This window comes from Emydura macquarii, unplaced genomic scaffold (genome assembly GCF_026122565.2).
Source record: "Emydura macquarii macquarii isolate MOO-44397 ecotype Brisbane River unplaced genomic scaffold, CSIRO-AGI_Emac_v2 contig_2897, whole genome shotgun sequence".
Lineage (NCBI taxonomy): Eukaryota > Metazoa > Chordata > Testudines > Chelidae > Emydura > Emydura macquarii.
Window position 1 is genome coordinate 14,102,740 of NW_027133034.1, and position 17,725 is coordinate 14,120,464.

At 37.6% G+C, this 17,725-nt stretch overlaps 1 protein-coding gene across 1 annotated transcript in view; it reads right to left on the reverse strand.

The window, feature by feature from the left end:
- The window catches only part of CNTNAP4 (contactin associated protein family member 4), a 438,417-nt gene that overhangs the window by 322,503 nt on the left and 98,189 nt on the right, over window positions 1–17,725 (reverse strand). The gene's annotated exons all lie outside the window — the stretch shown is intronic.

Below are 17,725 nucleotides of genomic sequence, written 5' to 3' on the forward strand. Positions count from 1 at the left end.
AAGTAAAACATTTTCTATATCTCTAAGCAACTGTTAAACTCATTAAACATATATTTCTTTTTACCCGTGTTAAGGTTACAATCAGATACTGAAGACTGTAAAGCCAGCAATTTTAAGAAATGGCTGTAAACTATGTTCAACTAAGGCCATGATAATATTTAATACTATGCCAAAAATGAAAGATTTTGTTTTTTGTTTTTATCTTAGTAATCAGGGCAAAGCACTTAAATGAAGTACAGCATATGGGAAATAAACCTAGCAGATGAACTTGTTATCTCACAAGTTAATAGATTCTCCACATGAAGCAATGATAGAAAACAGTATTGGTACAGCTAGTACCCAGAGAGGATCATGACTTTATAGCACAAATATTGTAGTGTAAATAAATTAATGATAGCCCTTTTTGTGATTTTATCAGAAGAATTAGGTACAGGAATGTTTATACTACACATGAACAGAAAAATTATCTTTCATTTTGAAGATGACAGATAGAATTGAGGCTTTACTGTTCTACATGTTCATTCTAATTTTTGGTGTGCTTTATAATTGATTGTCTCTCTGTTCCATCCTTCTCCAACGGATTAGTGAAAATACAAATCACGCTGAAGCTGCAAACAGTCATGAAACAGCAATATATTTATATTAAGTTAATACAATATCTATATTTCTTTCCTCAACAAATATGTACTTATAGTTCTATTCTATGTTAAGTTTGTCACAATACAAAGCTAGATTGTGACTAATTCTGTGCAATTCAGTTCATCTTGCATAATGGGGAACCAGCATAAAGAAACAGAGGTGCCGTGTGACAGAAACCCAATAGGAAGAGGAAAGGAGAGCCCAGCTCCTCTGCTTAAACCAACAGGACATCCTCTCTGGGTATGTTTAGACAGCAAGCAGCAGCCCAGGGCAGTGAGTTTCAGAACCCAGTCTGTGGACTCAGGCTTGAATTATGGTGCTAAAAGGAGCTGTCCAGATGTTTGAGTTCAGGCTGGAGAGATCAGGCTCTGAAGCCTGGGTGAGCTCCAGCTTGAGCCTGGATGCATACACAGCTATTTTTAGCACTGTAGCATCTGCCCTGCACCCTGAATCTGCAGACCCAGGCTCTGAGACGCGCTGCTGCTTGCGAGGTAGCTGTACCCTTGATGCTAGTAAATATCTCCAGGGACTATCATTGGGATAGACCACCTCTACATGTGCCCTCCTCTCCATCATTGTAGTATGAGGAATGGGACTGGAGCAAGAGGGTCAGGTTTCAGGAGTCACCTAGTTTGGTGTGATACCTAGAGCTCAGGAGTGTAAACTGGTGGCCCAGTTACTACTGGGAAAACACAGGCCCTCCATGTATATCACTGACCTCTCCAAATGGTCAGTAAGCACATTGCCAACTTTCCCATTTTTATTGCAAGTCTTGTGTTAGCTGGTGTTTTTCGGTTAGCGCTCCAGCTGTAGGAATCAGGTCATTAGCTGAGAATTTCAGCTTTCATTGTAAAAAGAAAGGTAATTTTCCAGCCATCATGAGTACAGAGAAAAGCTTGAAAATGTGAATCCTAAATATTCCAACACCAGAAGGCAAATAAAAAGAATGCCATTTTGTTTAAAAAAACAAAACAAAACCAACAACTATTTTAAGCAAATCTTATGATTTTGACTTGTGATTTTTTAATGCTTGCATCTAGCAATACTGCAATAAAGATCTCTCTTACAACTCCGCCTGCCTGCTGCAATACTTATTATACAAATTAAATGGGCTTCAGCTGTAAGGAGAGCCAGAACAGATCATATAAGAAGGTAATACACCTGGAATACCTAATTATGCTACAGAAAGGTATAATAATTTAATGAAGGTATATTAAATAGCTTATACCCATACATACTTTGCCTATGAAAATATATTTAATTACAATTTAAGCAAATATTTTCTCTTTATAGAGGACATGCTTCTCCACAGTAATAAGAAAGGGAATATTAGAGGAAACCATAACAAGAATTTAAGAATACACATGGATCTTTTAGGTATTCATATAGGTCACTGATCTCATTTATTGATTGTAATACTTCCACATTAGTTTTAGTACATTCATTTATAAACCAGAGATGAAGGCCAAAGTGAGATCAGTGACATCTTGCCTTCACACACTATTAGGATTATCAGAGAATCTACTATATTTACATGGTGAATTATAGCTTCAAGTGAACATATTTAGGTGACCTGTAACTATGGATAGCTTACCTCTCACGTGACTGTCAAGTCCCCCAAGTCCTGCCATAAGATTTTTTTCATTTTTTGCACAGCAGCCAGCAGACCATATATAGATGTGAACACAGCGGGACAATGAGGAGAGACACATGAACAGAATTAAGGAGCAGGCTACTTAAATTTTGTGTTAAAATGTTAACATAAGGGAGAGGTGCTACCCACCAATTACCCATACTCTCCCATATCAGGCATTTAATTGATTCCTGTGTGTGTGTGGGGGGGGGAGGGGGGGGGTAATAGAGCTCATCACCACATAAGCCCAAGGCGCATCATCAAACTCCCAGGTCTTTTATCTCTGGGAACTATTCATGTTATTCTCTTAGCCACACTGGAAACTGGCCACAAATTGTGATGAAAAACAACTCCACCCCAGGACTTCAGTTAGGTACTAAGCACGTTCCAACTCAATCCACTGTGATTTGTGTTGGGAAATATTTTCAAAATCTTGAAAGTTTTCCTTTTAATGCACTCACTTGAGCTTTTCCTTTAGCTGCAAACAAAGGACACTTCCAAATGTATCCCAGGTCAGAGCCGGTACAGTCATTCATGTCTTTCTATGTTTTTAACTCTGTTTTGGAATTTTAACCAATAGAAACTTTAATTACAATGGACACTTCCTGATCATTTTAAAATCTTATGTATCTTCTGAAGAACAACAAATCTGGTGCGTGGTGCTTGCCATTATCGAAAAAGATGGAGTAGACAAAAAGATGTTTCTCCCCCTCTGTCAATGTCAGAAGATGTGTAAGCCTAGTGCTTCGTTCAATGTGTTGGGAGGAGAGCTGAACCTATGAGTTATCAATTCCCTTCTCTCTGATTCCACAGAAACCCTCTACACATGGAGGTGTTGCAGGGTCAGTAGAAGGCTGAAGTGATGAGAAGTATTTTACATTATGAACTATTATTCTCTGAAATGTATGTAGGCGGACATTTAGGAAGATGAATGCCTCTGGGTTCCAAACTGGCTATGCAGCATTACAAGTTAAGGGAAGCACCACAAATTCAGATCTTACTGCTGCATTGGTTTTAAAATGTCCCCCCCCCCCCCACACACACACACACCTGAAAGAACCTTTGATCAAGTTGAATGGCCATCTCTTGAGAAAATTAGGATTGGGATCTAAATTTCTGATTTGCATTGATATTATTTACAAATCAGCCCTTGCTTCTGTTCTGAAAAAAATGGTGTTATCTCCTTTGTTTTTGTTAAATTGAGGAACACATAGGGGTACTGTCAATGGCCTCTATTTGATATAGCCATGGAACTGCTAGCAGCATATATATCAGACAGACATCCTCCGTTGAAGGAAATTCCTTCCAGGATAAAGAGTACAAGATTAGTCTATATGCAGATGATATTCTGCTCATTCTCAAAAGTCCCTCCTCTTTGATTCCACCACTATCTTCAGTAAAGTACTTCAGTGAGACATCAAGAATTCTGGTAAACTGGAATAAGTCTCAAGCGATGGGTATTTCTCACAGACCAAATCCATCTCAAATACAATTATTCTCCTGTCATTCATGCAAAGAGATATCCTACCTAGGCATCAGGACATGCTCTGATTTATAAAAGATAGTATCTGCAGACACGGATGTCATACTCAGAGACGCGATAAAAGGCACTGAGAAATGGCGTTCACTACCAGTATCTTTCCTGGGAAAGGTAGAAGCTATGAAAATGAATGTAGGACCAAGATGATGTGTATGTTTAGCTTAATTCCATCTAAATTTCCTGCTTCTACTTTCACAAGAATAAATAGAATTGTACAACAATTCTTATAGAATATGAAGACACCATGGATATCCCATAAAACAATTAAGAAATCATGGCTCCATAGCAGGAGTGGGGATACCTGATTTGTATTTATATCACCTGGCTCTTCAATTAAAATTTTTAATAAAATGGTTCTGTCCCACAAACCTTTCCCAAGCCCCAGTGTGGTTTAAGAGTGAAGAAATATTAGTTAACCCCTTTGGCACTCTCTCTCTCTCTCTGCACTTCCATTTTTAAAACAATTGCCTATACCTTCAAGGAAAAACACTATTTACCACTTCTTGGAGTATTCTTCAGAAAATCAAGTCTAGTGTCACATCTAATCTCACCAAATCTCCTTCCATGCCAATCTGGAATAGTCTCCCATTTCATTTTGCTTATAGTCTGAAACTCAAATCCTCCTGTCTAATAAAGGGCATATGAACCATAAAGGATACTACTGAATGGACAACTTTAGCCTTAACATATCTGTGTGATAAATGCCAGCTACCAATAGAGCAAGGTCCTCTATACAATATGCTTTGACTCAAAATTATAGAGGAGCTGTGGTATTGTTGGCAGGCAACAAACACTCCACTTGAAGTGCACCCTGAAAAATACGTTAGCCAAAAACACAAATGGCTGAACTGCTTGATTTATTCTACTGACTATCCCTTCAAAGAAAAATGGAGACAAGGAGCTAAACATCTCCATTTCCTCAGAGAGGTGGGATAATATTGGGCACAATACATGCAGAACATCCAGTTCTCTGTTTTTGGGTTTCTTTCAGAACAAAATTCTTTAGATACTTTTCGACTCCTGAGGAAGCGCATCAAGCTGGATTCACCCCCATATATTAAATGTCAGAGATGTGACAGCTCCAATTCAAGTCTGACTTCAATGTCTAAGTATATCCACATTTTGGAAAGAAATGCGTGGTATTCTAAGATTACCAGGAGTAGGGATTTCCTCAACATCAAGCATTCAACTACGTCAGTGTTTTGGGCATTCTAGATCTACCCTGTTCACATAATGCCAGGAAATGGATTGCTGCTGCACCTATCATGGCCAGAAGGGCCATTTTTACAAGAATGGAAATCTCCTATTCCCCTCACATATTTTTGATTGGCTAAACTGAGCTAACCAACACCACACTCCCGGAAAAAAACTGACTTTAATTGACAAAGGCTCAAGATCCAGGAATAAAGACAGTTGGTCTTTCATAAGAACATTACAAACTGACTGTGGGTAGATTGGGCTTCTGTTGCCTTTTGGGAGAGGCGAGGGGGTGGTTGTTAAGGAATTATTTCTCTTGTAACTCATATGAGTATTTTTTAATATTTCATACTGTGGTAATGTTTAATCAATACTCCTGTCGTATTTGAATATGTCTGTATGGATATGTTAATGCTTCTGGGGAAAAAAAACGCATGTGCGTACACAAAGCTTTTTACTCGTCTCATGGAATGTGAGACAATTTTGAACTGAAAGGGTAAATCATCGAGTTGGTGGAAACAAGCATGTGAATCCCATTAACAAGAGGAGTTATGTGTATACTGTTCTTCCAATCAAAATAGTCTTGTTTGCTATAAAAGTGTTCGTGTCAGTGCCAGCCTCTCTTATTTGGATTTGTGTCACAAAATGAAAGATAGACATACAGGTGAAAAGCTAGCCTTTATTTCCCATGGGAGCCAACCATTCTGAAGGACCCCTAAACTTTCTTGTTTAGTCTTTTTACTTTGGGGAAAGTAGACTGTTCGATTAGTGTTCAAAAGGACTGGCATTTATAGCATGATCTAAACCAGACCTTAAAAATGACTTTTTAAAATTGCCTGTGGGCTTGAGGAGAATCAAATAATTCACAGTTTCCAGACTTTTACTATAGAAATGATTGCTGGCATTGATATTCTGTTAAGTCATACTTGCTTGATGTCAGTATAGATATGCCATTTTATGTTTATAGTTTGATTTCTCTCATTCATTTATCATAGACAGATATTGGCATATAGCTTATTCTACATTAATAGAAGCTGGATTTGAACTTCAGTCTGGTAAAGACATGAAACATATTATTGAGCTGAGTCCATGAGGATAACAGGCAAACACTTTTTTTTGTTCTATAAATTGAACACATGGCCATTCTTTTAATTATTTATCTAGTTTTTTAACATTAATGAACTCAAGTAATAATTTCTGATTTTCTGTATTGGCAAATTCAGCTTCAGCTGTTAAAAAGTAGCAATGAGTGGAACTGTATAATGGACAACATCCAAAATAGAGGTCCTATCTTCGACTTTGCTCAATGCATTCCTTTATATCCTCATTCGTTTATATCCATGTCAGCCTAAATCTTTCCTATCCCCGTTCTTAACTTCTTAGACAGCCTTCCAGTGATACTATGCCATTTATAGAAATCTCTAATTTACAGGTTTCTACTATCATCCTGTAATTTTGCCATTTTAGCTTAATTTTTTCCCCAAACAAGTCAGTTGCTATGACCATCTGCATTCAGACCACAGTAGTGTTAAAAATGCAGGTGCCAGGACCAAGCACGGAGTCAGCTGATTCCTTGAACTTATATTCAAAAGCAAGGATCACAGAGGTGGTCAGAATGTAAGTAAAGGGGGTTATGTCATGATAAGCAATGGTCACAGATGCTTCAGTGGGATCCTGGAGGTCATTGACTGGAGGATTGGGCACTGAGAGAGTGCTTCTTTAAGTCTAACTCAGAACTTAAAAAAAAGGTTTAGATAAGTTTAGTTTCAGGAATAGGATTGTGATGCTCATCCTCATGATTACTCCCTTCATTTCAAAGAGATCTACACAATAATAGCAATGATATTTCAATTATGAAAGGTGAGGTTCACATTTTTATAGAAAAACATTTTATGTAGAAAAATACCAGTTTAAAACAACCAGAAATCATCATTATTTTGTTAAAATTAACCAAGAGATCAGCAGACACAATACTAATGTATTTATTTACACCATTTAAACTCTTTCTCAAAAACAGAGCCATTGCATATACTAACCAGCTTGGCATAGTTCTAGACAATTTCACCATTTTGATAAGTTGCCATTGCTGTGTCCATACTGATGATAGAACAAGTGCTTGGAGGCACCAGAAGAATGGCATTCCACAAGGATCAATATTATCTCTAACCTTATTCAACTTACATTCGAATGACCTACCACACACTAAATCTCGCAAGTTTATACAGATGACATGCGCCTCGGCACTCAGTCACACTCATTGGACGTACTTGAGAGTGTTCTAAATGCAGCTATGGTTGATTACTGTCATCGGTGGTGCCTGATACCAAGTGGAAGTAATACTGTGTTGAGTGTCTTCCACTGACATCATACACAAGTAGGCAGGGTTGAATATAGTTCTCAGTGGCCAGTGAATAAAGCATAATTCACACCACGTCTATCTAGGTGTCACATTGGATAGAACTCTCACATATCGTGTCCACCTTACAAAGGCTAAGGTCAAAATGCACAACAACCTGCTTGGAAAACTGGCCGGAATGACATGGGATGCCAATTCCCAAAAGTTACACACTTCAGCCTTGGCACTCTGTTATTCAGTGGCAGAGTACTGCGCTCCAGCATGGGCTTGCTCACCTCACACAGATCGATGTACAACTAAATTCCACCATGTGTATTATTTCAGGCACACTTACATCTACTCCTTTACACCAGTTACCAGTTCTCTGCAATATTGCTCTGCCCAGTGTTTGCAGAGAGGAAAGTGTAGCAAAGCTCATGACAAAACTACAAGATATGCCACATCTACTGTTAATTAAAGACTTTAATCCATCACAATTGTCTGCTCTCACGATGCCCATTGTGGAAAAGTTTACCAGGTGAGGGATTTATGGTAGAGGATGCATGGCAAGCTTCATAGTCTGCAGAGAAAGTGACAAATAATTATCTTGTCTCGAACCCCACTGGATGTCTACCTGGTTTAATTTACTGAGAAGACAATGGAGCCTTCTGAACTGGTTCCGTACCAGACGTGGAATTTGTGTTGCAGTGGAATTTCAGTGTCATTTTAGAGACAGTCCACTATGTCGATGTGGGCAGCCACAAACCATGACACATGAGGTCTTCATGACTTGAACATCATTGATAAGAACACTGCGACTTGTCTTGACTGGATTGCATATGCCACATAATTTAATTTTTTTGTGTCTTTTTGAGTGAGTGAGAGTACTGGATAGGATTCATGATCCTGAATAACTAGTCTTTTCGGACCAAAACAACAACTGCATTTGATACACCTATGCTGTCCTGGTGCTAATGTCCATAGGCTAATGGAAGCAGAATATATAATACCTCTCATCCTTACCTTTCCTTAGCCTTACCTCTACTGCAATCTGATTCTGTCTCTCCCAGTGGTGGAGTCAATACAAGGGCAGGGGGGCAACCACCCCACTGGATGCCTTTTGGTGTATGTGTGGCACCTTTTCAAGCAATAGATTTAGTGGAATGTGGTACCGGCAGCTCCAACACTGCTCAAAGCCTGGCTTTGATACAGACTGGAGAGCTATCAAAGAGGTCTGAAGCAGCGTACTTTTGGACTCCTCATCTAGTTCCATAAAGAGGAATTTATATTGGAAATGCTAACACCATCTTATCTATCTTATCTATGGTGGTGTGAACAGTAATTAGTAATAAACCACATCAGTAGGGCTCTTAGTAATGCTGCCAACTCTATATTGTTTTTGACAATGGGTGAACACATGGCTGGTTTAAAATATAATCTATTGCAGAGATTTAATTTTGGTGCACTAAATTTGCTACTGGACTTCATTAGCAAGTATGCTGCTTATCTTGTAAAGGAGAAAGAGCATGTTTCATGTACAGTAGAACTTACTTTCTCCTGACAATTTATTTAAGCTTTTCACATAAAGACTATGTCAGCACAAACAGTCGCTGTGACACTGGTTTTAATTTTGGACAAAAAATTGAAAAAAGCTAAACCAATATGTTTAAGAAGAAAGACTTAATAAAACTGTGTAAAACAGTCAAACTAGAAAAATATTTATCATTACAGTGGATGAGTTTCAGATTTCTCACACTTACATCAAACTCAGTAAAGCAAGCAGTGAATATTGCAAACGTTCCAACTTTTAAGAGCTGTCAGGCAGAATAAACTCTGAGGTCTTTAAATGAAGGGGCGTATCTAGTGATCTACAAAGTATTTATTAGACCTTCTATTGGCAGTATGTCTGCAGTCAAAACAAATATTTACAATATGTTGGACTCCAATTTAGGGACATGTAGCAATACACTACTAACAGGAAACAATGATTCTTTAAGGTGAAGGTACCATTCACATTTCTAGGGATTTAAAGGACATAGTTGTTGAATAAGTCAGATGCAAAGGACCAGATTTCCCACACCTACGCACAAGACAAGCCAGGCTTGACACCGGCTGTGTTTTTCATAATCCTTCTTCCAAGCCTGTGAGTTCAGTGAAATCCCTCTGTACATCCCTAAAAACCATGAAGGCCCCAGCTGTCACTACTTTCCTATGATGCAGCAGGCAATAACTAGAGCATTCTTGTGGTGGCAAACCATTGTCCCTGTCTTGCTCAAAATAAGAATATAGTATAACAACATAAGAATGGTCAGACTGGGTCAGACCAATGTTCCATTTCCCCCAGTATCCTTTCTTCTGAAAGTGGACAATGCCAGATGTTTCAGAGAGAACAAATAGAACAGGACAATTATTGAGTTATCAGTCCCTGTTGTGTAGTTCCAACTTCTGGCAGTCAGAGTATTAGGAACACCCAGAATATGGGGCTGAGTCCCTGACCATCATGGCTAATAGTCATTGATTGAACTATCCTCCATGAACTAATCTAATTTTTTTAAGCCAGTTATATTTGTGGTCTTCACAACATCCCATGGAAACAAGTTCCACAAGTTGACTGTGCGTTGTGTGAAGAAGTACTTCCTTCAACTGTTTGTTTTAGACCTGCTGCCTATTAATTTTATTGCGTGACCCCTGGTTCTTGTGTTAAGTAAAGGGGTAAACAACATTTCCCTATTCATTTTCTTCACACCATTCAAGGTTTTATAAACCTGTCAGATCCTCCCCCCGTCCTTAGTCATATCTTTTCTAAGATAAACAGTCCCCGCCTTTTAAATCTCTTCTCGAAAGGAAGCTGTTCCATTCCCCTAACTATTTTTGTTGCCCTTTTTTGTAACTTTTCTAATTCTAATATATATATTTCCTGAGATGGGGTGACCAGGGATGCATGCAGTATTCAAGATGTGGGTGCATCATGGAATTATATGTGACATTATGATATTTTCTGTCTTATTATTGATCCCTTCCTAATGTTGTTAGTTATTTTGACTTCCACTGCCCATTGAGCCGATGTTTTCAGAGAACCATTCTCGACTCCAAGATCTTTCTTGAGTGGTAACAGTTAGTTTAGACTGCATCATTTTGTATGCATAGCTGAGATTGCAAAGTAATGTACACTGGAAAAAAAAAAACAAATAGCAGTGAATTTCATCTGCCATTTTGTTGCTCAGTCACTCAGTTATGTGAGATTTCTTTGCACCTCTTTGCAGTCATCTTTGGATTTAGGTATTTTAAGTAATTTTATATCAGCTGCAAACTTTACCACCTCACTGTTTAGCCCATGTTCCAGATCATTTAGGAATATGTTGAACAGCACAGGTCCCAGTACAAATCTTTGGGGGATCTTGCTATTTACCAGTTTCCATTGTGACAACTGACCATTTTTCCTACCCTTTGTTTCCTATCTTTTAGCCAGTTATTGATCTACAAGATGACCTTACCACTTCTCCTTATAACTCCTTACTTTGCTTAAGACCTTTGGTGTGGGACCTTGTTGAAAGCCTTCTGAAAGTCCAAGTACACTATATCCATTTGATCACCCTTGTCCATATGTTGTTGACACCCTCAAAGAATTCTAATAGATTGGTGAGGTATGATTTCCCTTTACAAAAGCTGTGTTGACTCTTCCCCAACATATTGTGTACATCTCTGTGTCTGATAATTCTGTTCTTTACTATAGTTTCAATTTCCCTGGTACTGAAGTTAGGCTTATTGGCCAGTAATTGCCAGGATCACCTCTGGAACCCTTATTCAAATCAGTGCTATATTAGCTACATCCAGTTATCTGGTACAGAGGCTGATTTAAGCAAATCGGTTACATACCATAGCTAGTTGTTCTGCAATTTCATATTTGAATTCCTTCAGAACTCTTGGGTGAATACCAGCTGGCCTCATTATTTATGTTCGTTAAATGTATCCATTTATTCCCAAATCTCCTCTATTGAATCCTCAGTCTGGGGCAGTTCCTCAGGTCTGTCTCCTAAAAAGAATGGCTCAGGTTGGAAATCTCCCTCACATCCTCAGTAGCTAAGACCAATGCAAAGAATTCATCTAGCTTCTGCAATGGCCTTGTCTTCTTTGAATTCTCCCTTAGCACCTTGATCATCCAGTGGCCCTACAGATTGTTTGGCAGACTTCCTGTTTTCGATGTACTAGTATGATGTATTTGCAGTTATAGTTTTTGTGTCTTTTGCTAGCTGCTCTTCAAATCGTGTTTTGTCCTGCCTTACTATGCTTTTACACTTGACTTACCAGAGTTTATGCTCCTTTCTATTTTCCACAATATAATTTGACTTCCAATTTTTAAAGGAGTCCTTTTTGCCTTCAACAGGCTCTTTTACTCTGCTGTTTTGCCATCGTAGCTGTATTTCTTTTCTTTTTTTTTTTGGTTCTTTTACTGCAGCACTGGAACACAAGAAGAGCTCATATGGAGCTGGGTTCTGTGAGGTACAGAAGCAGCACACCTCAGATGATGTGCCTCACACCACACACATAGCAGAACAGCAGTGTTTCAACTGTGCCTGGTGCCTCTGTGGCAATAAAATAGGAAACCGTATTTGACCTAAAGAATGCTACAGAATAGAGCAGGGGTGGCTACACAGTGTTCGAGGGCCAAATGTGGTTCTTTCACAGTTAAAGTGTGGCTTGCAGAGCCTCCTAAGCCACTCCCATTCTCTGCCTACCAGACTGGGGTAGGGAGCTCAGAACTTCTGCCCTATGGCAAGTGGCTGGGGCTACAGTATTTTGTCCAGTTGGGAGGGGGTCTCACGGTGGGGTCAGTAAGTTTGGTCACCCCTGGAATAGAGCCTTCAGGCACATTACAGAGAAATTATTTTACATAGCACCACTTTTAAAGGAGAGTGTTATATTCATTTAAAAATTGCAAAATAGTATAGCTAGAGACATTACTAACATACTCCAGAGATTACATGAGCTTTTAATGTGAAAAATAATTATTTTGAGTCAATCTGATCCAGCCAATAATTTTGCCATTTCTACATGTAAGCACCACTTTTTGCAGTGAAAGCATTAAAACCTTGACCCTTTAGGAGATATTTAGACCTTTTGGTATATTTGCCTTGGGAAGAAATTCATCACCCAACACCTTCAGCATAAATCCAAGTGATGAGTTGCAGTTCTTTATATCTAGCATTAGCAGCAGCAACTACCAATCAACACAAGTAGTTTTTGACACCATCTGATGGTTCCTCTTCTATGACACCCCATTACCACTTGTTCTTTTTCTTCTCATAAGGGCGGTCAAAATAAATCTTTCTTGAGGAGAACTTTTCCTCAGAAAGATAGACAATATAAGGAAATGCCTAAACAAAGTGAATGACATGCTGCCCAGCTTGTGAAAAGGAGACTGCTGTGCAGAATGTAGTGACTCAATTATTGCATGAGATTTCCCACCTGCAACACATACAGCAGTGTGCCTATGAGCTGCATTGTTTATTTATATTTTTGCCTGCAAGGTCTCTCATGGTTTGGGACTGTCTAGCTGAGATACTGCCTCTCTCCCAATGTGATGGCAGATGTGATAAACAGAAGCACACGAACAGACAATTTCCTTCTACTGTGAATAAGAGGCTGATAGTAAGGCATATTTGTAGATTGCTTATTGCAGTATTTGCCCATCTCTGATGTGTGCCAGTTTTCATACTATACCTTCAAAATTTCCTCCCCTTCCAAAAAAATCATTTTTGGGGCTATTTTCCTAATTTTAAGAAAGTGTAGAGTTCCCACCTTGCTCTAGACAAAAGTATAAATAAATCCAAGCTTATTTCCCCTTTTGGTTTTGGCATAGCATAATAAAGCAATCAGTAAACTTCTGCCGAAACCCAAGATTGACTATTCCTAGGGTTTTCTCTTCAAGCCCTCTGTCCCAGAGCCTAATTCACTCTGCCACTGATAGAAGCTACAACAATTGGACCCATCTTGGTTGAAGCAACTTAAATCCACCTGCTACCATGACACAGCAGAAGTTCAAGAACCTCATTACAAGGTAACTTAACAAAGAAGCCCTGCATCCTATACAGTGTCCCAGTATCTATCCCTCATCTACAGAGACAAAATCAAAAAGAGCCATATTTTATCATATACACATCAAATTCCAAATAAGTCCACTGGACCACATATCAGATATCAGAATTTGTCCCAATTTTTTTCTACTTTTTTTGTGAACACTAAAGGCATTATTTGCATTTTTATAATAATTAAGTACAGAATTCTAGTGCTAAGCTAGTCACTTCAAAAGCCCGTGGGAACAGCATCCTATCTTTCCCTGTGCTGAATCCCGACTGTTTGAAGTAATCTGTACATATGTGGTAGTTTCAGAAACAGCATTTCAGTGCCAGAAAAGTGCTGATTTGCTGGCACTGAAATGTTATTTACCAAACTATCACCCCCACAAAGGCATTAGGTAATGTTCTTTCTTTGCCTCCTGTTAATTTTCAAAGCACCGCTATTCAAAGGGTAGTATAAAGCAAGACACAGTGTAAGTGCAACTACAAGGTTACCAGTCAGGATTATAATAAATGGAATACTGTTAATTTTTAGAAAAGAAAAAAAGCCATTAAAACATTCAAAGCAAAACAACGACAGAAAGCCAATGGATACATTTGAATTAAATGACTATTTCTTGAATAAGCGTAATTGTATTCTATATCTGCTCCATAACTTAAGCGTTTATTTACTTTCCAACAGCCAAAATCATTTTTTGGCAGAAAGTAAACTTAGAAAGAAATGGAATAATTTACAACACCTTGAGAGATATGATGTGTCTATTTCATTATATTTTAAGTAAATTGAGAAGCAGAGTTTGCACACAATGTTTTAATGCCTTCTAGTATTAGAAGCTATAAATCCTTCCCTAATTTTAAAAATTTGTATTTCAAGCTGATATAAAAAATGTTGAGACATTCTCTGGTTAGGAATGTTTTGGTCATAGCTTCATATTGACAAAAAGTTCTGTCAGAAAAAACATCAGTGGCAGAACATATATCTGATTTTCCAAATGATTACTACATTTGCTGTAAAAATGAACACAGATTGGATTTGAATCTTGTTTTGCTTTTTAAAAATAATCTGTGCTCTGAACAGGCTGTAATAGTTCAAAAAACTGCAATAGATTTTGCCTTAGAAGTCAAGTCCCTGTCTTAGGCTTTCATGCACTGGAATAGAGCTGAGCTCACAACTAAAGAAACTTAATAGCATCCAGGAGGATTCAAACGTGACACTCTAGGTATTTTCCATTTCTATAGGGTATTTTTTTTAAACAATGTCAGTGTTCAAATCATACGTTGTCAAGGGCATCATAGTGGCTCATTTTTAGAACTGTTTCAGTTTCCATGTCACATTCTGTGGTTCCTTTTGAACTAAACAGATGATTTTTCTCTTTGACACGTATTAGACCAAAACAATTGAATCTTTGCTGGGTTTATATTAGGGCTGACTGATTTTCAAAGAGATCATCAATTAACTTACTAGTTGCCAGCAATGCAAGATATTAGGTAGTTCTAGGAAGAAAAATTTTTTTTTTTTTTTTTTTTTTAAAAGCAAGTACTTTGGTCTCCAATGTTCGACTTCTTTTGTTAACATGATGAAAATTGTAGATTATGCTACTATTCCCTGAAATGTTAGATAATGCCATTATCTAGAAGCTGAAATGTTTATTTTATATGCACCAAACACACATATTAATCTATCTGTTGTTTGCTCTGAGAATAATACAATTTCTTGTTACTAACAGAGTAAAGAAGAACAGTTATTAGTCAGGCAGAGAATTCCTTTAGCATTTGTGTAAGAAAAAACCCATCTGGTATCATCCAAGCTCTCTTTTATATGTTCCATAATTTACAGTAATAATGCATTTCTATTGCACTTGCCATATTCTCCAGTATGTCAAAAATGTATTGTACATAATACTTAGTAAGTTTCCATGCTACATTTATATATTATATTAATCTCATTCCAAGAAGCAATTCAAGTAAACCTTATATTTCTACATTTTCATTATGTTCGTATATTTGCATCAAATAGACATGACCAGGTAGCTAGAATTCATTACATATGGAATAAATAAAGAGAGAAATCTTTGAACTGAATATAAAAATAAAATGTATAAGGAATATTTAAGAAAAGTCTCTAGCATTAACAGGAAATCTAGAAAAATGTGCCCCTACCCCTCCTCAAGTTCATTCAAATCTTCACATTTCTTTAAACAGGTTTTTGGCCTCTCAATTTCTAGGTGATTGCACCAATATTTAGGACAAAAATTCCCCAGTCAATTTGATACCCAAAAAGCCAACTCCAACGTGAAATGTAAATCACACCATCAAAATAATCTATGCTCACATGTAAGTGAGTAAGTTACATTCACAAGCCAGGTCATATGAGACAGAGAATACAGCTTCATGTCACCAGCACAGTAAAGGCATTGTAGTCCAAACTTCCCCATTAATGATCCTAACAGCATCCTATATGTTTAGAATAGAAGAAAGGATAAGATATAATTGCCCTGCTCCATGAGAGAGAGAGCCCCCTTGGTGCAGATGAACAATCACCCAGTCTTCTATGACCACTCAGACAGAAAGGAAAAAAACGCAACTTTAAGTGACTGTCTATTCCTGCTAGGAACTGCAGGGCTGTCACTAAAACCTCATAATCGATGCTATTCAAGGCAACCTACACTTCCAGAACAATTAATGTAGACCTGATCTGTATATATGAAATATCCATCCTTAGATAAACCATTCATTTACAAATATAATCATAAACATTTCCAGAGCAGTCTAAAGTTGTAAGAAATTCTGACTCACATTTTTATTACAATATAAAAGGACAACATAGAATCTGTTATTGTTAGAAGTATGTGAAGTCACGCAAGTCAATACCCTTTCCCATGAAGCTTCCATACTTTACATCTTTAACAGTATTCGGACTTCCTGATAATGGTTTCTCTACATAAATGAAGACTTAGTAGCACTATTGCTAAACTTCAAGCAAACATCCCCTAAAAAATCCATGTTTAGAAAAGTCTATATTGACGAAAGGACATGGTGTTCCCCATAATTTTCCCAGTTAAATAAGAAAATAAAGTTTATGTTAATACATAATTTAGGATGATGCATATATGATGTACTATAGTACCAGAGGATAGGAGATTGCTGAATGGTAATAATTAAGGCTAAATTTTATTAGTTTAAGGTTTTTGACAATGTATGCTGAATGGAAAAAGGATAACTGAATTGTTTTGATGTAATGTTCATGATTTATAACATGTTATAGGGAATGAGAAAAAATATGAAAGTTTGGGTAAATATGTAACTGATACATGATGTAGAAGGACAAAATAATTGTTATTGTTAGAAGTATGTTATTGTTAGAAGTATGTGAAGTCACTCATATCTACACTATTAGAAACTGTAACTGACAATGATTCCGTCTGAAAATGAATAAATAAAGGCAAAACATTCATTAAGCTTTAATGGGGGGAGGGGAGGTGCCTCAGTTTTCCAACACTCAGCAGTGCTTTAGAACTTAGTCCAAAAAAACTGTATCCAGAAAAGTAATTTTTCAAAGATATAATTTAGCTGGGGATCCTGGCCCACAGAGAAGAATAAGGATATGAGGAGCAAATGACAACTCCCATGAGCACTACGTCTCCCATTTTCAGCCCAAATCTTTTTGTTTTCTGCTGAAACTTTTGATTTTTGTCCAAAATATTCACTAAGGAACATTCCCCCCCACAGAAAACAGATATACTTTTCACAAAAATGTTTGATGGAAAAATTTTGACCAGATCTAGTCCTCCATGATTGAGGCTCCTAGGTGCTTCTGCAATGCAAATAATAAAAAGTAATTAGTGGCTTGTCTTTACTATACATACAGTGCCTAGCACAATGAGACCCTGATCTCAAAGGGGCCTCTAGATTCTATTGTAATACAAATAAGTATATGTATTTCTTCAAATTTGTAAAAATAATGATATTGACACCTGTCCCATAAAATAAATCTTACAAAACAGCACCCAAGGACTGCCCACAATATCCAGAACAACCCCACCCTCACTCAAGCCCCAGTCAGACCTGAGGGGGGAAAAAGACATTAGGAGGTAGAGGGACAAAACTCATTTTAAACAAATCAAGTGCAAGGTGAGTTTGCATGTCTTCAGTTTTAGTATTTGGGTGTGCAAATGAGTGTGTGAAAAATGGTACACACAAAGCACACTGGAATCACTGGAAAGCCTCTACTTGATTGATCTGGCAATGGTGCACACAAAGCTAGGCATGCCAAATGAAGACTAGAAACGATTGCGGCCCCTTGA